Here is a 25,942-nt window from a genome sequence, read left to right as displayed (position 1 = left end):
GAAAGGCTCTGTCTCCCATTGTGGTTAACCTGGTCCTTGGTTGATGAAGGCAATGTGTAAAATTTGAGCGGAGGAGTCGTGAAGTGGCTTGTGGGAAAACGAGCTCACCGAGGTAGGCAGGGGCAGTTCCATGGACGCATTGGTAGGTGAGGAGACAGAGCTTGTATTGAATTCTGGAATGAATGGGTAACCAGTGAAGTGACTGAAGAACAGGAGTGATGTTGTCAAATTTGCGCCTCCTTGTCAGGACCCTAGCAGCGCTGTTTTTTGATACGCTGGCGCTTTTCCAGGCTCCTGCCAGGAATCCCAACAAGGAGAGCATTGCAATAATCTACTCTGGAGGAGATTAATGCATGGATCAGTTTTTCTGCATCAGAATGGGTGAGTGAGGGGCGGAGCTTTGCAATGTTTTTGAGATGGAAAAAAGACACTTTTGAGAGGTGACGTCTGTGATGATCAAATGTTAGATTAGAATCGATTTTGACACCAAGATTTAACACAGGTAAAGAGAGCGGAGTGTTGTGACCAGAAACCAGAATGCTTTTGATGGAGGATGTTTTGATCTGGTGACGGGTAACGATACATAGGTCTTCAGTCTTGTTGCTGTTGAATTGGAGAGAGTTTTAGCCATCCGCGCCTCTATCTCCTCGAGACATGCCTGGAGGGCAGAAGAAGTTAGGGTGGGAGTGGGATACATTTTTACTAACTGTGTGTCATCGGCGTAACAGTTGACACACATTTGTCCAAGTGGAAATAAGTAGATGGTAAAGAGGGAAGGTCCAAGAACAGAGCTTTGAAGCACTCCGCAGGTGACTGTGTGTGTGTGAGATTTAGCAGTCCCCAGAGCCACATATTCTGTCCTGTTGGTGAGGTATGATTTAAATCAGTTGAATATGTTCCCAGAAAGTTCAACAGTAGTATGAAGATGGTTAAGGAGAATGCCGTGATCCACAGTGTCAAATGCAGCTGACAGGTCAAGAAGGAAGAGTAGAGATGGGGAGCCCTGGTCCACAGCTATGAGTAGGTATTCATGACTCGGACCAGGGCTGTCTCTGTACTGGGAGCAGGCCGGAGACCAGACTGAAATTTTTCATATAAGCTGTGCGTTGAGAATGATGTTGGAGCTGAGCAGCGACAACTTTTTCAAGAACCTTGGACAGAAACGGTAGGTTGGAAATTGGTCTGTAGTTTGCCAAATTATCGGGATCCAGTGCAGGCTTTTTTAAGTGTGGTCTTATGATTGCAGTTTTGAGAGCAAGGGGAGCATGACCAGCTTGTAATGATTGGTTAATTATAGTTGTGATAATTGGACTGATACTTGAAATGTTGTCTTTGATCAGGGCTGTTGGGAGGGGGTCGAGTGAGCAGGTTGAGGATTTCACAATTCTTAAGATGGCTTCGACCTCCTTCTGTGCAGTGGGTGCGAACTCAGAAGGGGTCCTTGGAGCTGTTGGTACAGTCGGGTTTGCAGATGAGGTGGGAATAGTAGTAGTGGGCAGGAAGTTAGATCTTATGGAAGATATTTTTTTTGTGAAAAAATCCATGAATCTATCACAGCTGCTGATACTAGCATCACTATGGGTAAGTGTGGGGGGCTTGAGCAGAGAGTGTATGGTGGAAAACAGCTGTTTTGAATTTCCAGTGTTACTATTGATTTTGTGAGAATAGAACTTTGAACTGACTATTGTAAGGGCTCTGCAATAGACTTTTTGATGCTTGCGATTTGCCTGTTTATGTACTGCCAGGTTGTTTTTTACGAGTCTTTGTTCCATGGCTCGTCCAAGTAAGTACCACGGGGCTGATCTTGTGAAAGAGATGGTTCTTGATTTCAGGGGGGCATGGGATTGCAGAATGTGACGAGGTGTAGAATTGTAGTGATCAACAGATTCATTAACTGAGGTGAGTGGTGAAGGCAGAGAGAGTTTTTGTACATCCTTTTATATGGCTGCATGGTCAATGTTTTTCAGGTTCCTGAAATATATTTCCCGTTTTGTGTTTTGATGTTGGTGAGCTTATGCTACACTGATCAAAAATATAAACGCAACACTTTTGTTATTGCTCCCATTTTTTATGGTATGAACTTTAAGATGTGAAACATTTTCCACATACACAAAATAACCAGTTCTCTGAAATATTGTTCACAAATCTGTCTAAATCTGTGATAGTGAGCACTTCTCCTTTGCCAAGACAATCCATCCCACCTCACAGGTGTGCCATATCAAGATGCTGATTAGACAGCATGATTATTGCACAGGTGTGCCTTAGACTGGCCAAAAGAAAAGGCCACTCTGAAATCTTCAGTTGTATCACACAGCACAATGCCACAGATGTCGCAAGTTTTGAGGGAACGTGCAATTGGCATGCTGACAGCAGGAATGTCCACCAAAGCTGTTGCTAAGGAATTGAATGTCCATTTCTCCACCATAAGCCGTCTCCAAAGGCGTTTCCGAGAATTTGGCAGCACATCCAACCGGCCTCACAACCGCTGACCACATGTAACCACACCAGCCCAAGACCTCCACATCCAGCATGTGTACCTCCAAGATCGTCTGAGACAGGCCACTCGGACAGCTGCTGAAACAATCGGTTTGTATAACCACAGAATTTCTGCACAAACTGTCAGAAACCGTCTCAGGGAAGCTCGTCGTCCTCATCGAGATCTCGACCTCACTCCTGTTCGTCGTCGTAACCGACTTGAGTGGGCAAATGCTCACATGCGATGGCGTCTGGCACGTTGGAGAGGTGTTATCTTCACGGATGAATCCCGGTTTACACTGTTCAGGGCAGATGGCAGACAGTGTGTGAAGCGTGGTGTGGGTGAGCGGTTTTCTTTTTTTTTTTTTTTTTAACTTGTTCTGTCCAACAGCTGGGCAGACAGATGAGAACTGAGGGCCTCTTGTGTCGGACATATTTTACTTTAACAACAGGGGTTATTAATCTTCAGACAAACCGGTGCTGCATGGTGGCGCAGTGGTTAGCGCTCTTGCCTCACAGCAGAAGGCCCCCGGTTCAAGTCCCGGATGGGGGACATGAAAAACACAACATCATTGGGGGACCTTTCTGTGTGGAGTTTGCATGTTCTCCCCGTGCATGCGTGGGTTTTCTCCGGGATCTCCGGCTTCCTCCCACCGTCCAAAAACATGCTACATAGGTTGATTGGCAACTCTAAATTGTCCATAGGTGTGAGTGTGAGAGTGCATGGATGTGTGATTGAGGATATTCCACCCTGCGACAGACTGGCGACCTGTCCAAGGTATCCCTTGCCTACGCCCAAGTGGCCGGGATAGGCTCCGGCAACCCCGTGACCCCGAAAGGGAATAAACGGTTAAGAAGATGAATGAATGAATGAATGAACAAACCAAAGGTATGTCTGAATAAACCCCTTTTGTAGTAGAGGCCAAACTTTATTGATTTTAATCATGTTTGAAAATCTTTGGTGTTGGACCGGACGGAAAAGGAAAGGAGGGAAGAAGAGAGAGGGATGTTAGAGAGGGGGGGGGGGGGTAGGAGGGTGATAGTGGGAGGGGGGGGATAAGACCATGAAGCAGCATAGAGCAGCAAGTTTACTGATTGTTTATCATTACGGCAAGGTTCAAATGTAGTACAAAAAGGGCGGGGCCTGTCCACACTCAAATGTTATCCACACACCTGCTGGCTGCAAAAATGTCCACATGTCAACATGTACACAAAACAGATAGTGTTCACACACGCATACTTATGCCTTTAAACCAACTAGTGTGAAATATTTAATTCATTCAATCATGCAAACTATTAGTGCAAAGGTGAGCTAAAACCTGTGCTCAGGTGAGTGTTTATGTTCTTCTAAAATGGATGGTGTAATATGAAAAGAAGGAGGGGGAGCGCCCAGCCACCCCCACACCAAGACCCCCGCCGCAGCAGCAGCGGCAGCCGGAACCCCCCAACGCCACACAGCAGCAGGCAGGGGACAACCGCCCCCCGGGCGACCAGATCCGCCACCCAGGCCAGGACCAGCAGGACCGCCGCGAGGCCCCCAGAGCCAGAGAGCAGGGAAGCACGGGGGGAAAAGAGAGCGCCGCCTCAGCCCAACCAGGAGAGCAGCCCCCCCGCCACGCCAGAAGAGCCCAACGTAGGGCCCCACCCGAGAAGGGCACCCACAGCCCCAGACGAGCACCCCATCACCACCCAGGAGTTCTGGGCATCCCCCCGCCCCAACCCCAGGTACGAGCCAGTACCCCCCAAGGGAGACCCGCTCCGCACTACAGGCAGCCACCCACCCGGCCCACAGTTGGTCCAGGGAGGACCAAGGCAGGGGCCAGCCGCCCTCGCCCAGGAGGGTAGCACCCCGGGGAAAAAAAGGGGGCCCACAAGGGGTGTTGTAAACATGGCCCGACCAGGCTCGGCCACAGTTGGAAATTTGGTGGGGCCCATTGCTCAGGGGCAAGGACCAGAACCCACCCCCAGGGACACGGACACCCCCGGCTCAGGTGTAATGTGAAACCCCCCCCTCCGAGCAGAGAGAGCACCGCGGTGAGCGGTTTTCTGATGTCAATGTTGTGGATCGAGTAGCCCATGGTGGTGGTGGGGTTATGGTTTGGACAGGCATCTGTTATGGACGACGAACACAGGTGCATTTCATTGATGGCATTTTGAATGCACAGAGATACCGTGACGAGATCCTGGTGCCCATTGTTGTGCTGTACATCCAACAACATCACCTCATGTTGCAGCATGGTAATGCACGGCCCCGTGTTGCAAGGATCTGTACACAATTCTTGGAAGCTGAAAACACCCCAGTTCTTGCATGGCCAGCATACTCACCGGACATGTCACCCATTGAGCATGTTTGGGATGCTCTGGATCGGCGTATACGACAGCATGTTCCAGTTCCTGCCAATATCCAGCAACTTCGCACAGCCATTGAAGAAGAGTGGACCAACATTCCACAGGTCACAATAGACAACCTGATCAACTCTATGCGAAGGAGATGTGTCGCACTTCATGAGGCAAATGGTGGTCACACCAGATACTGACTGGTTGTCTGAGTCCCCTGACCCCCTCAATAAAACAAAACTGAAGATTTCCGAGTGGCCTTTTCTTGTGGCCAGTCTAAGGTACACCTGTGCAATAATCATGCTGTCTAATCAGCATCTTGATATGGCACACCTGTGAGGTGGAATGGATTGTTTTGGCAAAGGAGAAGTGCTCACTATCACAGATTTAGACAGATTTGTGAACAATATTTCAGAGAACTGGTTATTTTGTGTATGTGGAAAATGTTTCACATCTTAAAGTTCATACCATAAAAAATGGGAGCAATAACAAAAGTGTTGCGTTTATATTTTTGGTCAGTGTACTTCTAATGAAATAACCTTGAGGTCAGACACGCCCAAGTCGTGAACTTCCATGCTGATAATAGAGGCTGTGTCAGTGATAACCAAGTCAAGAGTGTGTCCTTTAGAGTGTGTGGGTTCTTTTACATGCCGGGATAGCTGTAAGGTGTCAAGCAATTCCAAAAACTCGACAGCAGAGCAGTTTGTGGGAGTGTCTACGAGTAAATTGAAGTCACCTAGTATGAGTGTACCAGTTGATGTTGATCATTACAGACCATACTAAGCCTATAAAAGGAACAACTTGCAGAATCAATCGCTGACAAATACTTTTTGCCGGGGGCGGGGGGGGTCAATGTGGGGGACCAAGTAAAACGCTCCCTTCCAATTTTTGAGTTGATAGATCATTATTGAGCTTCACTTTCTAATGCCTGACAGACTTGACCGCCACCGATAATCCAGACTAATTAAAAGGAAGACCAAATAGATTTTGCTCATTGATATTCATACAAGTGTTGTTTTTCAAATATGTGTTAAAAATACACAATGGAAAATAATCTTGTTTATACTAAAGATACATGTGTAAATATCTTTTGACAAAATATTGTTTTTCTTGGAAAGAACATTTCGGTATAACTTTTCTTTGGATTGTCAGCAGCACATTTACACATTTATCTATTACTGTTATGACATATTGTAAAGGCTAAAACATGATATTACATTTTGGTATGACATGTTAGGACTACAGACATATGTCTTGTTTCTCAGAAATCTGACTTTACTTGTAATCTCAGAATTCTGATTTAATCTCAGAGTTCTGCCTTTTTTAGAAATCTGACTTTTTTCTCAGAAACCTGACTCTACCCGTAATCTCAGAATTTAATAGAATTCTGATTTTTTTCTTAGAGTTCTGACTTTTTTCCGGGATTCATGACTTTTTTCTCATAATTATAACTTTAATCTCAGTGGCCCCTCCAGAAATTTTTCATGGGGGTGGCCGGCAGAAATCTTGGGGTGGCGCACAAAAACCATAAGCTATATTTTCAAAATTCATTCTACTAACGTAATAAACAGCCTTTAGAAAACTAACAGAAAGTTCAATGCATACTGATATATTTAGATTTATTGTGTTTCTGTTTAATGCTTAGGTTTGTCTGCTTGGGGTGTTCTGCTCCTGACTGGGAGAAATCTATAATGAACAAAAAATCAAATCAGTTGTCCTGATATAATAATAAAAATAACAATAAAGATAATAATAATGATACCCTTTCATAGTAATCATTAATTATGTCTGTATTGTATCAGTAGATAGCAGACAAGAGAGAGATAGTTTTATCTAAACTAAAGAATTACAAAACTTCTCAGTGTGTGAGAAACCTGGGTGTCATTTTTGACTGAGATGAATTTTATCCCACAAATTAAAAATATACCGAAAACAGGATTTTATCATCTAAAAAAAAAGCCAGAGCCCGCCCATTTCTCTCTCTTGCCAGCACAGAGGTGCTAATGCATGCTTTTATCACCTGCAGACTAGATTACTGTAATGCCCTGCTCTCTGGTCTTCCCAGAACAAGGATAGCAAACCTTCAACTGCTGCAAAATTCAGCAGCACGCGTATTGACGAGGACCAGGAGGCGGGAACACATTACACCCATTTTAAAATCGCTGCATTGGCTCCCCCCATAGGGCTGCACGGCGGCGCAGTGGTTAGCTCTTGCCTCACAGCAAGAAGGCCCCCGGTTCAAGTCCCAGCTGGGGGGATGTGAAAAAACAACATCAATGGGGGACCTTTCTGTGTGGAGTTTGCATGTTCTCCCCGTGTATGCGTGGATTTTCTCCGGGATCTCCGGCTTCCTTCCTCCATCCAAAAACATGCTTCATAGGTTGATTGGCAACTTGACTGTGAGAGTGAATGGATGTGTGATTGTGGACATCCTACGCTGTGACACACTGGTGACCTGTCCAGGTTGTCCCCTGCCTTCGCCCACAAGTGACCGGCATAGGCTCCAGCAGCCCCGCAACCCTGAAAGGGAAAAACGGAATAGAAAATGAATGAATTAATGCATTGGCTCCCTGTGCAATTCAGAATTGATTTTATAGATCTTTTATTGTTTTATTAATGTTTTTATGGTTTCGGGCCTTCGTATTTATCTGACATGATTTTAAAGTATGAGCCCTCGCGGACCCTGAGGTCCTCTGATACCGTCCGCCCAGAGAGCCTCAGGGCTGCAGAGACTGTTCATGTTTTTAAAGGAAGGCTTAAGACCTACCTTTTTAATTTAGCTTGTAGTTGAATTTTAGGAATTTATTTCATATTTTAATTATTTATCTTTTCTTTTTACTAGTTTTATATGTGTATGTACATACATTTATTTATTTTTTAGTCACTCTTACCATTTCATATGTCTATTAAGGTTTATGTAATTATTTGTTTCTTGTTCATGTTTTAAATATATTTTAATTTTATTCCTTTTATATTTTATTTGTAACTCCAGTGTTTTCCTCTGAGGGATCCTCCACATCGGTGACTGACCCTTCTCAGTGAACGGGGTCGCTGCAATGGGATCTCCCGGGTCTGACTCTTTTGATCAGATCTGGGGGGTTCTGTGGCAGTGTTATCCGTGAACTTTGGTGGGGGGTCACTGATGTGGACATGTCCCCAAAATATCGCTTCCCTGCTTCATGACAAAGCCAGGTCTCTACATTCTATAATTTTATCACTTTTTTTTTATCATGGTGTGCGTACGTATGTCTGTGTCTGTGTGTGTGTTTGTGTGTGTGGGGGGGGTGTCGTTGCACTGTTTGTCTTGTCATCTTGCTTTTAAATTTTATTGTATTTTATGCACAGCACTTTGAGTGACATATGTTGACATATGTTGGCATATGTTGTTGTAAAAGTTACTATTATTATATATTTTTTTTTGTTCTTATGATTTTTTTAAACATATTCAGCCTCAGGATCTGATGTTTATACACAAGCCAATATATGTTTAGTGGTCTACAATTTTGTAGCTTAAATTATTCTCTCTAATTTGTATTATTTATTATTATTATTATTATTATTATTATTACTAATAATAACTTTTTTAAATACTTTTTTGACGTTTTGGACCTTTTTGAGTGTTTGACCCTCGTAGCAGTTACAATATGGTCCTTGCAGTCTGTGACTGCTGCGGGCCATAATTGGGAACAGCTGTTTCATAAGATTAACAACAATATATGAAAAAAAAAATCCCTCGGTTTGGCTGTCAACGGAGGGGGCGTGGCTAAGACGCCGCTGCTGAGCTGCTGTGAGTAAGCGTTGCTATTTATGTGTATGCAGCAAATTACTGATGACCAAGTGTGCACCCGATGTTTAAACTGTAAAAATGAAGGGTGAGTTGTTGTAAGAAACTATGGTTTCACAGCGAAATGTTTGATTATGACGTGGACGCGCGCACCAACCTGTGGGTGTGTGTGTGTATGTGTGCTCACGGTGCTTTCAAGGAAGTGTGCTACCAGAAGTTTGTAGGAAAAATAGTGTTTAGCCTGCAGCTTGCCTCATGGAGAAGGACAGGTATAGGCTTAGTTCTTAGTTTAGGTTTAAACGGGGTTTTGTCTAAGGGTGGGGAAGGGAACATCATCACTTTTCTGCAGCATGGACTGCTTTTCTGCTTTGATAAAGTAATTAATAAGCTGTGTACCCTGGCTGTCACTGTTGGGTCTTTTTCTCTCTTGTTTTTTATATGGTGAACGGTGCTGATGCAGGAGGATATATAGTTTGAATATAAAAGGTTTGAATGGACCTGTTAAACAAGCTAGGATATTTAATCACCTTAAACATTTAAAATGTGATATTGCCTTTCTTCAGGAAACTCACCTACTGGTTAAAGACCAAGTTAGACTTTAAAAAAGTTGGGTTGGTAATATATTTCATTCTAATCTTAATTCTAAAACCTGCGGAACTGTAATACTAATTCATTAAAAAATCCAGTTTGCAGTAACCACCATTATTCCAGACCCTCAAGGGCGATTTGTGTTAGTGTCTGGGCTCCTGTATTATAAGCCTGTATTTTTGGTAAGCATCTACGCCCCAAATTGGGATGATGAAAAATGTATACCGGTAGGTAAGATAATGTCATTGATTCCTGACCAAAACTCACACCAGTTCATTTTTGGTGGAGACTTGAACTGTGTAATAAATCCAACACTTGATCGTTCCAATCCTAAATCAACAAACCTTCCTGAGGATAGCTTCTGCAAAATGATACCTCAAAGAATAGACAACTTCATAGAAACTAACCAAAAAGATGACATCTCCCCTTCTATCCTCTGGGAAAAATTAAAGGCTGTTATCAGGGGTGAGATGATCTCATATTCAGCTAAAATCAACAAAATGAAAAGGACTACACAAGAAGAGCTTAATAAATCTATATCTTAGTGGATGCTCAGTATTCTGCCTCTCCCTCCCCTGAACTCTATAAAAAGAGACTGGACCTCCAAACAAAATATAATTTGATGTCAACTGTAAAAACAGAAGAGCTCCTGTTAAAAGCACGTGGATACCTCTATGAACACGGTGACAAAGTTGGATATTTCTTAGCGCACCAACTTATCCTTCAAATAACAAAAAAAGATGGCACACTGACTATTGACCCAGCAGAAATCAACAAAGCATTTACTTCCTTTTACTCTGACCTGTATATGTCAGAAATGACAGAAGATTGCTCGGAGATGGAATTTTTTTTAAATAACTTAGAATCCCCTTTAGTAACAGAAATACACAGGACCAATGCTGAGCTTCCACTGATCCATAAAGAAATCACTAATGCAATACACTCAATGCAAAATGGTAAGGCTCCAGGCCCAGACAGGTACCCTGTAGAGTTTTATAAAAAATTCTCAAACAAACTATCCCCAATACTACTCGATATGTTTAATGACTCTCTATCCCGTGGCCTCCCTTACCCTTCTTCTCAAACTAGGTGAAGATGTTAAAGACTGTAGCTCATACCGACCCATCTCCCTCCGATGCAAAGATCTAAGCTAAATCCCTCTCCCTTCGTCTGGATCGTACAGGATGTGATCTCTAATGATCAAACTGGTTTTATGCCCTTATTCAAAAAATGTATGCCGACTTTTTAACATGATTTACCACCCCTGCCTCCGCAGCAGAGGCAGGGGTGGTAATTGCATTTGATGCGGATAAAGCCTTTGATAGGGTGGAGTGGAGATATCTGTTTGCATGTTTAAAAAAATTTGGATATGGTCCCAACTTCATCTCCTGGATCAAACTTTTGTATAAATCACCCAAAGCCTCCGTAGTTAGTAATGGTTAGCGGTCACAACATTTTCAGTTGTCACGGGGTACTCGCCAGGGCTGTCCTCTCAGCCCACTACTATTTGCTTTAGCAATAGAGCCCTTATCGATCACACTTAAAACTTTACCATCAATTAGTGGAATCCACAGGGGCTGTTATGGTTGCCCTCTAGTGGTGTTTCTTTTGTTTGCATTTCTGGCAGGTTAGCTGTGGTCCCTCACTAATTGATCACAGCTGCCTGCAATCATGTTGCTTCCTATTTAAGTTCTGTTCTCTCTGTGTTTTGTGTTGGAGCATCTTCTCTGTTTGGGTCTTTTTTGGGCCAAGTAAAAGCTTAAAACTTTATGGATTTGTTTGAGTCTTCCTGCTTCTGGGTTTATCCTCTCTGACCAGCCGTAACATTATGCTCCAACCATGTTAAACCCAGCGGGAAGTATGGAGAACAGAAACTTACCCCAGCCATCTGCAGATCTGGACTCTGATGCTCTGTACCAAGAACTGCAGGGATATAAAGACGGATTACAGACACTCCGTGACCGTCTCTCGACATTAGAGCACATTTCCCCATCTTCTTCCGACCAGATCCAGCTGGGATCTCCTGAGCCATTTGATGGGACAGCTGAGGATTGTGAAGCAATTTTGTCCTCCTGTCGGCTCCATTTTGTGTTTAGACCAAGTGAGTTCCCCTCTGAGCAGAGCAAAGTGGTTTTTGCTCTGAGTTTCCTGACCGGTCGGGCCAAGCGCTGGGGTTTGGCAGAGTGGGACAGACGTGCCGAGTTTTGCAGCTCTTTTCGAGTTTTTTCCTCTCACCTGCTCTCAGTGTTCAATCCGACCACGCCCCACCGAACAGCCGCCGCGGAGCTTCTCCGTCTCCAGCAAGACTCTCGTAGTGTCATGGATTACGCGGTGGAATTCCGGACTTTGGCCGCCAGCACCCGCTGGTCGGACGAAGCGCTGGTGGACGTTTTTCTTCAGGGTCTCTCCTGCGCACTCAAAGACGAGCTGGCGGCGAGGGAGGTACCAGACGAGCTGGAGAAGCTGATCGACTTGGCGGTTCGCATTGATCGAAGAATGAGGGAGCGAGGACGTGCAGAAGCCCACGCTGCAGGTGCCCACGCTGCAGGTGCCCACGCTGCAGGTGCCCACGCTGCAGGTGCCCCTTCTGCATTCCCCCCGCGTTCAGGACCTCTCTCCCCAGCTGAACGAAGGAGGCGTATGGAGGCGGGGCTTTGTTTGTACTGTGGAAAGTCCGGGCATTTCCTCCGGAACTGTTTGGGACGCCCTGAGTATAGGAGGGATCTGGTGAGTCGGTTCCTTGGTTGTGTAAACATAATCCTCACATTGACTGGGTTTCCGGACGTGTATTGTCCTGGAGTTCCTTTTGCATGTTAAATTGTTTGGTTGCGGCAGCTGTACGATCTTCTGTTGATAGGCAACCGCTTCCTGAACCTCTAGACCTACGTATGGTTCCTTCTGAATATCATGACCTGAGTGTGGTATTCAGTAAGGTTCGCACCAAGTCCCTGCCTCCCCACCGCCCCTATGACTGTGCAATAGACCTCCTACCAGGGACTCAACCACCTAAAGGTCACATCTACCCTGTGTCTCTACCTGAACGGGAGGCCATGGAGGAGTATCTACAGGAGAGTTTTCAGGCTGGAATCATCCGTCCCTCCTCCTCTCCAGCAGGGGCTGGGTTCTTTTTCGTGGGAAAGCAGGATGGAGGACTACGACCTTGCATTGATTACAGGGGGTTGAATAACATTACTGTCCGGAACACTTACCCCCTCCCTCTGTTACAGTCCGCTTTTGATCTGGTTAAGGGGTCCCAGATCTTCACTAAACTAGACCTGCGGAGTGCATACCATCTGGTTCGCATACGGGAGGGGGATGAATGGAAAACTGCATTTAACACTCCCAGTGGACATTTCGAGTACCTTGTTATGCCCTTTGGACTTACAAATGCTCCCGCAGTTTTTCAGTGTCTTATTAATGACATACTCAAGGACATGATTAACAGATTTGTGTTTGTATACCTTGACGATATTTTAGTTTTTTCCCCAGACCTTAACACCCACGTGCAGCACGTCAGAGCCGTTTTACAACGCCTCCTCGAGAATCAGCTGTATTGCAAGGCAGAGAAATGTGAGTTCCACACTACTCGGACTAAGTTTCTCGGGCATGTGATAACCCCAGGGTCTGTTCAGATGGACAATGCCAAGGTTAAGGCTGTTCTTGAGTGGCCAGTTCCTTCTGGACGAAAGCAGTTACAGCGCTTCCTGGGGTTTGCCAATTTTTACAGGCGTTTCATCCGAGGTTTCAGTGGCGTGGCTGCACCTCTTCACAGACTCACCTCGGCTAAGGTACGTTTTGTCTGGGATGAGGGAGCTGATAAAGCGTTTGACGGCCTAAAAAGACGTTTCTCTGCAGCCCCTATCCTGACTCAGCCGGACACCTCTAAACAATTCATTGTGGAGGTAGATGCGTCTGAGTCTGGGGTGGGGGCTGTTTTGTCCCAGAGGGCGTCTGATAACAAAGTCCATCCCTGCGCGTATTTCTCCTGCAAGCTCACTCCTGCAGAGAGAAACTACGACATAGGGAACAGAGAGCTGCTAGCTGTGAAGTTAGCCTTGGAGGAGTGGCGTCACCTGTTGGAGGGGTCTGATCAACCGTTTCTAGTTTGGACAGATCATAAAAACCTGGAGTACATTCGAGCAGCCAAAAGACTTAACCCACGCCAGGCCAGATGGGCCCTGTTTTTTGACAGATTCAATTTCTCCATCTCCTATCGGCCTGGCAGTAAGAACATCAAGGCGGACGCTCTTTCACGCCAATTTCAGCGGGAGGAGGAATCCGAGGGTTCTACGCCAGCTGCCACTATTGTTCCTCCGCATCTAGTGCTGGGAGCGTCTCTATGGGCCTTGGAGCGCAGGGTCAAATCTTCAGTCCCTGATGTGACTACCATTCCTACTGGATGTCCTGCTAACTGCCTGTTTGTTCCTCCCTCTCTTCGCCCAGCAGTTCTCAAGTGGGGGCACTCCTCCCGGTTGGCTTGCCATCCTGGAGTCACAAGGACTGCGTTTCTGGTGGCCCAGCGGTTTTGGTGGCCCACAGTGTCCTCAGACATTCGGGCTTTCGTATCCTCATGTCCTGTGTGTGCCAGCGTCAAGGTACCCAGAAAACCACCCGCCGGTTTCCTACAACCTCTACCTGTGCCCTCCAGACCTTGGTCCCACATCTCTATGGACTTCATTACTGGGTTACCCAATTCTAAGGGTAATGTTGTCATCCTCACCATCATTGATAGGTTCTCCAAACTGGTCCATGCTGTGCCTCTGCGGAAGTTGCCGTCAGCCAAGGAGTTGGCTGTTATTGTCTCCAAGCATGTGTTTCGTTTACATGGCCTTCCGCAGAACATTACTTCTGATCGAGGACCGCAGTTTGTTGCCGCCTTCTGGAAAGAATTCTGCAAACTCCTTGGGATCAAGGTCAGCCTAAGTTCAGGTTTCCACCCCCAAACCAACGGCCAGGTAGAGCGTTACAACCAGGACTTGGAAACAACCTTACGAGCCATGTGTGCCAAGAACCAAAGCACTTGGTCTTCTCAGCTGCCCTGGGCTGAGTATTCACACAACACCCTTCAAGATTCCTCTGGTTTTTCCCCTTTTCAAGCTGCCTATGGCTATCAGCCACCTCTTTTTCCCCACCAGGAACAATCGGCTTCAACCTCGGGTCCCGCTGCTTTTGTGAGGCGTTGTCGACGTACATGGAGCAGATATCGTCACATACTTCTGCAGAATCAGGAACGGTTTACTGCAGTGGCCAACCGACGCAGATCGGCAGCTCCTGAATACAAGGTGGGGGACAGAGTGTGGCTTTCTTCATCCGATGTGCCGTTGAAAGGGGGAGCTCGGAAATTACATCCCCGGTACATTGGTCCTTTCCCCATCACCCGGATCGTCAACCCTGTGGCAGTCAAACTGGACCTTCCGAGCAGCTTGCGGATCCACCCGGTCTTCCACGTGAGCAAGCTGAAACCTGTGAGAGTCAGTTCCCTCCACTCCACTGTTCCGTCTCCTCCAGCCCCCCGTTTTGTGGATGGGGGACCAGTCTATACCATCAGCAGTCTTCTCGCCTCTAGAAGGGTTGGTCGGGGAATCCAATACCTCGTGGATTGGGAGGGGTACGGTCCTGCCGATCGACAGTGGGTTCCGGGACGTCATGTTCTGGACCCGGATCTAATTGATCGCTTTCATCGGGACCATCCTGATCAACCATGTCGTCCGTCTAGAAGCCGGACTTAGTGTGGGGGGTTATGTTATGGTTGCCCTCTAGTGGTGTTTCTTTTGTTTGCATTTCTGGCAGGTTAGCTGTGGTCCCTCACTAATTGATCACAGCTGCCTGCAATCATGTTGCTTCCTATTTAAGTTCTGTTCTCTCTGTGTTTTGTGTTGGAGCATCTTCTCTGTTTGGGTCTTGTTTGGGCCAAGTAAAAGCTTAAAACTTTATGGATTTGTTTGAGTCTTCCTGCTTCTGGGTTTATCCTCTCTGACCAGCCGTAACAGGGGCGGCAAGGAACATGTATCTTTGTATGCAGATGATTTATTGTTATATTTGTCAGAGCCCATTCTAAACATCCCTCACATAATTCATGTTTTGAGGAAATTTGGGGCTTTCTCTGGGTACAAATTAAACTTAAGTAAAAGTGAATGTTATCCATTTAATGATCTGGCTTTCCAAATACAAAATGGTGCCTTACCATTCCAAATGTCCACAAAGGGCTTTAAGTACTTGGGTATCAATATTACAAGAGATATGCAACATCTCCATCAAAAAAACTTCTGTCATTTATTAGAAATGACCAAATTAGTATTAAAATGACTGTACTCCCCAAATTTCTATACCTTTTTCGGGTAAACAATCGGACTCCAATGATGGCGTCGTGTGTGCTGTGTGTAAATGTATGTGTGAGGATAACGAGTCGGCAACCTAGTGTGCACCCAGGGCTACCTGCAGGGGAATATATGTATTGTTAAAGGTTGGGATAATTATTGTTTTTTGAGTGACTATTTAGTTTACTGCCTATTGCTTTTAATATCACTTTGGCTGAACGACACTTTGGATTTTAGGAGATATACCGTAATTTCCGGACTACAAGCCGCTACTTTTTTCCTGCGCTTACAGCCTTGCGGCTTATTCAGTGATGCGGCTAATTTATGGATTTAACTGGCGGCCGCCATGTACGTACTTTCGAACTCAGTGAATAGTTTGAATTCTCTATCTAACACCAAGCACAAGTCATTTATATTCAGCACACCTCTTCGCAGCCAAACAGCATGGACTTGACTTCAGGTCTTAGACACTTCAGTCATGGTTCAACAAAATGAAACACGCATGCCCGGCCGCATCCCAGAATCCTTTGGGGCCATTAGACCCAACGTGCATGTGATCGCCGCTACAATATGATGAAGCTTTCAAGTTAAAAGCAATCGTTAAAAGCAGCGTAAAAAAGTCCACCGTCACCAACGGGTTTGGAAAAGCCAGTTTGCTGCGTGACGGAGAGAACAGCGCATGGAGTGAATTTACACTCCATTTACGGTTTCTAAGGAAACCGTAAAAGCGGAATTTTGCTTTGAAAAACTCACAGCCTCCGTGTGAGCTGGAGACATCTTCTCCTGCTGATTGAGCTGCGGGGCCGATGGCAGTCTGAAGGCTCCCACACGTAACAACGCACCCGCCCCTCATACACAAAACGTACAGTATTAAGTCCGATTGCTTTGCACAGAAACTATTTGCTCCGTTCACCGGCGCAATGGGGACGAAGTGCTCCTCCTTGAAGCCGCCCTGGCCAGAGGTGTCGGAGTAGATAGGAAGGGGAGACAAGGAGCGGGCGGGAGCGGAGCGCAGAGGCGTCCGCGGAGTGCAGAGGCTTCTGAATTCTGACGCACGCGCCGCACTGAGGCGCGCGCTTTTCAGTCGCCGCTGCTGTATTTTACCGGTGTGTTTTTTAACCAGTCCTGTTACTCCCATAACGCTGCTGCGACACTAGCGGAAGGAGAGCTTTACCCGTTCACCCCTCCATGCACTGCTGATACTTGCTCATTCTTAAACACATACAACAGTATGGCGAGCCGGGCGTTGGCCCCGCCTTTAGCCCCTAAGACTCATGGGAAATGTGGAATCGCGGATGTAAATTTCCTCATTATAACTGAGGGATGTAATGTTGATTATATGGTTACTGTTTGTAATTTTATGTACGATACCTAGATTGTCAATAAGTAAAAAAAAAATGAAATAAAAACACCATAACTGAGGAACTTGTGAACAGAATATAGGTCCATGCTGTTTGACAGATGTCGATACACTCAAATACGTGAGCCAGAGGCTAAGTTGGCACCACCCACAATGTGCTAATAAATTGCACTCGGTCTGGAACGCTGGCCTTGATCGGTCAGGATGACAATACCGCCTAACACATGTGCGGCTTGTACTCTGACGCGGCTTGTGTATGTATACAAGCAGTCAAACACGTGAAAATGGGTGGGTGCGGCTTGTAATCTGGTGCGCTTTGTAGTCCGGAATTTACGGTACATTACACATTACATTACAATTAAAAAAAATCTATTTTGACATATAGTTTAGTCTCTGTATTCTTTTAAAATCTTCCAAATACAACGTTTACATCATACAGCTGTGAGGATGAGAGAAAGAATCAGGACAGATGGAGGAGAGAAACAGGTTGGTCTTATGGTGATGCTCAGGGGAAAGCCAGTTCATACCAAGTCAGTCCTTTTCTAAATAGTAATCTTCATGTAATGAAATGTGCAGATGTTTAATATATTGAACACATTAAATAATCTTTGCTTGGCCGTATGATTTAGTGGAGAAGAACACAGGCAAGAGGTGAAGGAGACAGACGTGAGGTTGGTGATGCATCTGATAGAAAAGAGAGCGGAGATGACTTCAGGGAGGAATAATTCAACTCTTGAAGTCCCAAAAACCTAGATGCTCATTCTGGTTTGAAGTTCTGCTGACCACCTGTGGCCTTCGGGGAAAACGAGTGCAGACATACATAAGTCAGTCACAACACAGAAGAACGAGGAGAGAGGCTCAGATGATGATGATGATGATGATAGAGAGAAAGAGAAACGACCAGCTGATGATGAAGAGGGAAAAGAAACAGGGAGATACTGGGCTATTTCCAAGATCAGTTGAGAAGTAATTAGATTTATACTCTTAAACAATTAAAGTTTGTGGGGGTGTTTAGATAGCTTTTGGAGGGATGGATGGGACGTTTTATAATGTAAATTTATGTCTGTGTGTTTGTGTGGTGTGGTGGAGGGGGGGGGGGGGGGGTTTGATAATGGGATTGCATACCCCTATGAAATTGGGTAGTTGAGCCGCTGCATGATGTCATCGTGGAAAACCCGTGAAGCACGTGACCGGCTATTTTGTGTGTGTGGGGGGACTACTTAAGGACCGAAAACGAAAGTAGACCAGCATTCTGCTGAAGACTATGACCGCGATCTGGAACCGGAGCAGAGGCACCGCCCGCACAGCACACGCAGTATCACGGTAAGCCCGATGCGCCGCGAACCTTCAGGGGCGCGTCAGCGCCCCCTTCCCGCACGCGAACCTTGAGGCGCGCGGACGCAGGCTGCAGATCTGCTCTGCCCTTGATCCCCAGCTGCTCCCGCCAGGAACCACAGCCAGACTTCTCCTCAGAGGAGGCGCCGCAGAGCAGACGGCTGCAGGCTGAGGCTGCTACAGGAGCTCCATGCTGCGCGTGCGCCGCGAAAGTCACTTTTCTAAAGGCTTCAGCGTCAAAAACGTTCCATTGTCATTGCTGTTAGTGGCCATTATTACAAGATAAAGACAGGGAAAACGAAAAACTTAAATCTTTTATCTTTTAAATTTCCTTAGAGATTTTCTTTATATAGTTGATCACATGTTAGCAGTTGATCACGTTTTTGCACTTTCGCAGCTTAATATTAATATGTATTTATTCATTTAATACGAATGTCATTTTTAATAATAATTTTAATAATTGTAATAATATTTTAATAATTAGTTTTCATAATAATTTTTAATAATTTGAAATGAATGTCATTTTTGATGTCCTTTTTGATGTTGTATTACATATATTACTTCTGAATGATATAAAATTTCCCCAACGTGGGATTAATAAAGTCATATAGATAAACAATAAAGTCATAAAGACTTCCGGGTCCGGGTTACAGCACGGACGCGTGTGACTATACAACTATCTTCAAGTGACTTTAAAACAAAATAAATAAATAAATAAATAATGACTTAAAAAATTGATTTTCTCCAGAAAAAAGAGAGCTGACCATGGCCCTTAAGAAAAACCAGGACTACGAAGACCTTATTTACCATGATGATTTCTAAAAGTTATTTATACATAATAATTAAGTAATTCATATTTGTCATGTGTTTAATTGATATTTCAGGATTCAATTCTGTCTGATAAAAGTTATGAACCGGATAATGATAAATCATGTAATAACATGGTTACGGTAGAACAGGGGTGGGATTATATAAGTTTGCTTCCTTCCACTCCCTTTCAAGCAATATTTATTAATATGTCTAATTATCCTAAGTTTGATTCGTCGTTGTATGAATGTATAACTGATGATTGTATTGCTTTTGTGTATTCTTATTTGAGTGTTTGAAATAAACCATTTAAAAAATCTATCTATCTATCTATCTATCTATCTATCTATCTATCTATCTATCTATCTATCTATCTATCTATCTATCTATCTATCTATCTATCTATCTATCTATCTATCTATCTATCTATCTATCTATCTATCTATCTATCTATCTATCTATCTATCTATCTATCTATCTATCTATCTATCTATCTATCTATCTATCTATCTATCTATCTATCTATCTATCTATCTATCTATCTATCTATCTATCTATCTATCTATCTATCTATCTATCTATTCTGTACTTGAAATGCTCATTTTCTTTGTAAATTATCGTGACTAACTAATTATAATAGTACAATATAATATAACATAATATAAAATAATATCCTATCATATATCATACCATATAATAATAATAATAATTATAATAATAATATAAAGCAAAAAGTAGTAAACTTGAAGTGTATTTATACTTGAGTATAAGTACAATATGGCAAGTATGTATGTGTAGTGTATTCTAAATGAATACTTCCTCAGACTAAATCAGAATGTTTTAAGTTTCCAATATATGGCCATTATACATGAGTTAACTTCCTATACTGCCTCACTTTTAGTACCGACCAGAGGTCTTTAAGTGAGCTTCTGGAGCGACACGCTGCTCTCTCATCGCTCCGCTGTGGATGATTTTCTTCACAGAAAATGCTTCTGTATGTATTAGCGTTGAAGATTTGGATCATTTCTTTAAGTTAGTTGTCTTCTTTTAGTTATGTTTTGAGTTTTTTCATTCATGTTTATAGTTTCAACATTCCAGATAACAGGAACAGTGGACCAGCTCTACACTCTCTTTAGGGTGCTTGAAGGTTTGGAGCAGTTTTCTCATCCAGTCCATATGTGTTTTGTGAAATTGTGGATTTGGAACAGGCGTTTGACTTTCGTGGTTTGTGGTGTCCTGTGAAGGGTGCTCTGGCAGTATATGGGTCAGGAGAGCCTTACTAAGGTCCGTCTTGCCTCTGTATATGACTATAGCAGGAGCTTATAGCTGGTGTAGGTACCATAACCATTCAGCCTGCAACTAGTGCTGACGTCACATGATCTGCTCGGCTGTCCGTTGTTCCGATGCAGATCTCCACGCTACATAGTTTGTTCAAGTGGGGCAGTGTGTGACGTTGCAGGCCGAATGGTTATGGTACCTACACCGGTGGTAAGTCCGACCTGTTCCCGCTGCATGTTGGACTCCGGCAGGGCTGCCCTTTATCACCGGTCCTGTTCAGTCTTTATGGACAGAATCTTTTAGGTATGGCCCCCCCAGTACCATTGCTCATTCCCCTCCGGGAATTGAACCCTGGTTACCACAAGCACACAGTCATTCCACCTTACCAACGGAGCTACCCAGCTGCCAGATTTCCTGCCTTCCTTTTGCAGATGATGTTGTCCTGTTGCTGGGGTCCCCAAACTTTTTCCAGTGAGGGCCACATGATGTTTCCATTCTCTGATCGGGGGCCAGGATCAGTTTGAAACAGAAACAGTGTGACGATCGTAGGGGTGCCTAAATGTAAACATTTATTGTTTCCCAGACAGCCACACATAACCAAATATAAATAACCCGGTCTGATATCAAAGAATCCTCTCTGGGTTCTCCACCAAAAAATAAAATAATAAAAATAATCAGCAAATTTATGTAAAAAAACCCATCTTTGGGTTATTTACATTAAAAGTAAGAAAGTGGGCGACCTTGGGAGCATTTCGGGAAGTCAATCTCAAGCAGGTTTTTACTTAGGCCACTCCCCTAGGGCGGGTCAGTAAATGTTCTCACCTGTGCTGCATTCTAATTTTGTAAGCTGTTCGTCCTTCTTTACTGGAGCACTGCGTTCTTCACTGGTTCTCCATGCTCGCTGTTCTTTTTCATGGTGTCCTCCCCCCATTCTTATCGGATTGTTGGATCCCCCTTCTTATGGGGGGGGGCGTTCGTCTCCTCCTTTACACAGCAGCACCGCGTTCTTCGCCGGTTCTCCATGCTTGCTGTTCTCCTTCTGCATCATGATGCTCTTCCCCCGTTCTTTTCTGATTGTTGGATCCCCCTTCTTACGTGGGGGGGGGGGGGGGGGGTGCGGTTCTCGCATCTTCCGGCGCATGTCTACGAAGAAGCGTCCTGCAGCATTCGGGTTGTCAGTGGCGATTGATCGGGAGATGTATCAGCCTTGAGTGCCGTGATCCCCGGAATGTTTGGTGAGCGGCGTGCATTATCTTTCGGCTTCTGTGATGTGTTTTCTTCCGGGTTCCATTTCTTGCTCGACGCGGTCATCGGTGACGTCACGCCCCCTAAGGACCCTGGGACTTGCAGTTCTTTATAAAGCCACGTTGCATTTCTTCAAAACCAGGTCCAGTTTCTGCTGTGTGGGCCTTCTTTCAGTGCTGGCTTTGTCGTGGTGGCTCTTTGATTTGCTTCTTTTTCTTTTGAAGCTGTGTACATTTGCTAGTTTAACCTGTATTTGGATTGGTCGGTTTATGGACATGTCTCTTCTGTGAGAGAGAAGGAAATTAGAAGAGCGTTCCCCTGGCCTTCAGCCAAACTAAATTCTGGATTTTGGACTATTTGGACTTAGTGTATTCCTATGGGCTCCCCTTTGTTTTGCATTTTCTTTATGTTTTCTCTGTTCTATTTTCCTTGTAACCAGTCTTTTGCAACTCCGTGGTCGCGACTTGTCTTTGGATCTCGGTTTCCGCTCTATTTAAGGAAGGTGTATGGTTCTCCGCCCGTCTGGATTCATTTCTGCATGAATCTCTGGTTTATGATGCGTGCCTCTCTGCCTCTATGTAAACTCTCGCGTTTGTGCTGCACGTCGTTTATCCCATCTTTAGAAGTAAGATATGAATTGGTCACTGTTGGGCTACCTGTATTTTGCTGTGTGCATCCTTCCCCACTGTCATCCATTCATGTTTTCTTGTTCTGGGTAGTTCCTTCCTGGGCCCCCATGTTCCCGTTGTTCTGGATATTTCTATTTTGCTTTTCTGGTCTCTAATTCTCTATGCTTAGCATGCTTTTGTTATAACGATGTTTGTTTCAGGTCTTCGGTCTCCCTCCACTTGTTTTTTTTTTTTTTTTGTGGCTCCACCCTCCTTTGGTTTGGGGGAGAGGAAAACGTATGAAGACGTATTTATTAAATGTCCGGCAGCTGGAGATTATTGGTCGCTAACCCAAATGTACAGCTCTAATGGTCCATCAACGGCTCATGTGGTTCTGAATTCAGCCCGGAAGATTATTACAAAGCTTATTTCAAGAGTGCGATAATAAATAGTACTGTGGCATCATTTAACATGGTTTGAGTGTTTAAATAACTTGCATTACGAGCTAATTTCCTGGCTGAAGAATTTATCACTGATGCTCTTTAGCTTCAGTTTCAAGAGTTAAAAACTTTGTGTCGCAAACCGATCCTCAGTCTGCCCTGCTTTCAAGCATATGACACTCGATTAAGAATATCCCCTCTTCGAGACTTTTGGCATCCGCCTCTAAATGCATAAGGTTCAGCCATTTGAAATATTATCAGAACCTATGATCTCCCTTCAATCTAAAAAATTTGTCTTCATTGTGTTATCCAGGCACCCCTTTTCCAATTAATTTTAAGTTATACATGCTTTGTTGTCCACCTATTGCAAACCGATGATGTCAAGTACATACCATCAAATCTAGCCGACCTGCCGTCCATGCTACATGGGATGGCGACCTCCCTCATCTACGTAATCTCCTTGGACCTTGGTTATCCTTCTATTCGCCTGCTCCTCGGTGGCCTTCCTGGTGCGTCCCTCTGGAAATGATTATTTTATATATGCACCATTGGTGCATATATAAAATATATTTGGTGATATATTACGTGCAGGTTCCATGTTAACTGTCAATTCTTGTTGGAATCTGTGCTAATGGCTTTCTATGGTGCTATGAATACACAGATAGAACCTTCTCTTAAAACTCACTACTTGATTTCTCTTTCTCAGAGTTGTTCTTAAAAGCACTTTATTCCCTTATTTATTAAGCATTCTAAACTAATCAGTTCTACATTATTTATATATTTATGCCAAGACTAACACTGCTTTGTCTATATATATATGTATCACTTCCTGAGCTTGCGGCCCATACTCCCCGGTCCGCAATTCAGTTTCTGGTGGATGTCAAACCCTCAACAAAGTCGGATGTCTTCCAAGTTCCACAGTTTCTGCTCGTCTTGCAGCTTCCCTGCAGATTGTTGCCCCTTCAACAAGATCTAAACCTGCAACGACGACTGCTCTCCACACATGCTACTCTGCACTGAAAGTGATAGGGTGGTAAACCTCCTCCGGGTTTCAATGAGTTTTCTTACTTGAATCAACCAATATGTTCGTATCAGAATGACATACAAAATCTAGGATTAGATTTTAAAGGAAAACTATATTGCCAGGTGGAAGCCTCAAAATTAGGATGTTCTTAAGCTGTGTTACGATATGCTTGTAGCTCGAAATTTGAGGTTACTTAGCCTCATATCATATCATATGTGCCGGACTATCACCCCCCCCCCTCTCTCTCTAACGTCCCTCTCTCTTCTTCCCTTCTTTCCTTTTCCGTCCGGTCCAACACCAAAAATTTTCAAACATGGTTGAAATTAATAAAGTTTGGCCTCAATTACAAAAGGGGTTTATTCAGACATACCTTTGGTTTGTCTGAAGATGAATAACCCCTCTTGTTAAAGTAAAATATGTCCAACACAAGAGGCCCTCAGCTCTCATCTGCCTGCCTAGCTGTTGGACAGGACAAGTTAAAAAAAAAATAAATAAATAAAAAAAGCTTTTATCATATTTTATGTGTTTTAAGTTGTATTGTCTACTTGCCGCTATACTCGAAATGGAGTGGCCCAACGGTTTATGGTGCTGGGTCACACAAAGCAGATCCACTAGATAGTGTGCTCCCTTCGTGCCGCTGAAATGCCAACTAGGAGGAATGTGAACTAAGTGGAATGTGAAATGCCAACCAAGAGGAATGTGAAATGCCAATTTAGAGGAATGTGAAATGCCAATTTAGAGGAATGTGAAATGCTAATTTAGAGGAATGTGAAATGCTAATTTAGAGGAATGTGAAATGCTAACTTAAAGGAATGTGAAATGCTAACTTAGAGGAATGCGAAATGCTAACTTAGAGGAATGCGAAATGCTAACTTAGAGGAATGCGAAATGCTAACTTGGAAGGAATGTTAAATGCTAACTTAGAGGAATGCGAAATGCTAACTTGGAAGGAATGTTAAATGCTAACTTAAAGGAATGTGAATGCTAAGGAAAGTGAATGTCAAAGTATGTGAAAGCAAAACAAAGAATGTGAAAGCAAACTAAAAGATGTGAAATAAGTATTTTACTGCATGAGTTGACTGACTGAAATACACAGTAACACATTTTGCTGAGCTAACATTCCACTTTTTAGCTTTGAGAGTTTGTCTTGCAAGCTATCATAATTCTCTTTGTGACGGGTTTCATAATGTCAGCGTAGATGGCATTGTTTCAATGCCACCGTCTATTGGCAGATGAGACACAGTGGCGCCTCCAGAAATTTTTCATGGGGGTGGCCGGCAGAAGTCTTAAGGCCTGTTCACAACGGGACGAATTTCGCCGGCGATTTTCGCCGACGTTTAACGCCTCGTGACTAAACAAAGGGCACCAATGTGAGTGTGCACACCGAGGCGAAAAAACGCCAAGCGACAAAGCGTCAAAAAAAAAAAACGCCTCGGGTTCGGTTTTTTTTCGATGCGTCGCGTCGAAATCTATTCGACCAATGAGAATGGCGCTTTTGCACACGTGTCTGGAGCTTCTGAAGTTACAGTAAAACACAACTTGGGTGCGCTCAAACACAAAACTGCCTTGCTGAGCACACATACCAGCGAAGAAGATAGACGCCAAGTAGCGTCTACACTGCCGCGAAGAAATAATGACGGACATTCTAAAATATCCCCTTACCAAGTACCAGTTGGAGCTACTGATGCTTGAAATATTCATGTTTTCTTTGTATGATTCTGACAAGCGCGTAAATACTTGCTCTCTTCTTCTGAGTGAAAAGCGACTTTAAGAATCGTAAAGTTGCGCAGCGCCACCTTGTGTACAGGAGTATTTCTGTTTACATTAAGCGCCATCTAATGTCAGGGAAGGAAATTGCATGTTCGCTCGGCTCATCGTCAGCGAAAATCGCCTGGGTGTGAACACAAAAGACGTGGCGAAAAACGCTGGCGAATAACGCCTGGCGAATATTCGTCCCGGTGTGTACGGGCCTTTAGGGTGGCACACAAAAACCATGAGCTATAGTTTCAAAATTAATTCTATTAAACGTGGTGAAACAGCCTTTAGATAACTAACAGAAGAGGAACAACCTGGACAAGAAGCTGCTGGTGACCTTCTACAGAGCCACCATCGAGAGCATCCTCACGTACTGCATAACAGCCTGGTATGCAGGATGCTCGGCCGCAGACAGGAAGGCGCTGCAGAGGGTGATCAACACGGCCCAGAAAATCACCGGCTCCCCCCTGCCCAGCCTAGAGGACATTGCTAGCTCTCGCCATACTAGCAGAGCCAGGCAAATCATCAAGGACTCCCACCATCCCAACCACCACCTGTTCCAACTGCTACTGTCAGGCCGACGGTACAG

At 44.4% G+C, this 25,942-nt stretch overlaps 1 protein-coding gene across 9 annotated transcripts in view; it reads left to right on the top strand.

Annotated features, from left to right (window-relative positions):
* Positions 1–18,062: 18,062 nt before the first annotated feature.
* LOC101166556 (soluble scavenger receptor cysteine-rich domain-containing protein SSC5D) overlaps positions 18,063–25,942 on the top strand; it is a 42,409-nt gene continuing 34,529 nt past the window's right edge. For all 9 annotated transcript variants that reach the window (XM_023957799.1, XM_023957797.1, XM_023957796.1 and 6 more), the window contains exon 1: positions 18,063–18,184. The gene's annotated coding sequence lies outside the window, so the exon portion shown is untranslated. The remainder of the gene's footprint in view (positions 18,185–25,942) is intronic.

Source organism: Oryzias latipes, chromosome 8 (assembly GCF_002234675.1).
Source record: "Oryzias latipes chromosome 8, ASM223467v1".
NCBI classification, from domain to species: Eukaryota; Metazoa; Chordata; class Actinopteri; order Beloniformes; family Adrianichthyidae; genus Oryzias; species Oryzias latipes.
This window is presented reverse-complemented; position numbering and strand designations above follow the sequence as displayed.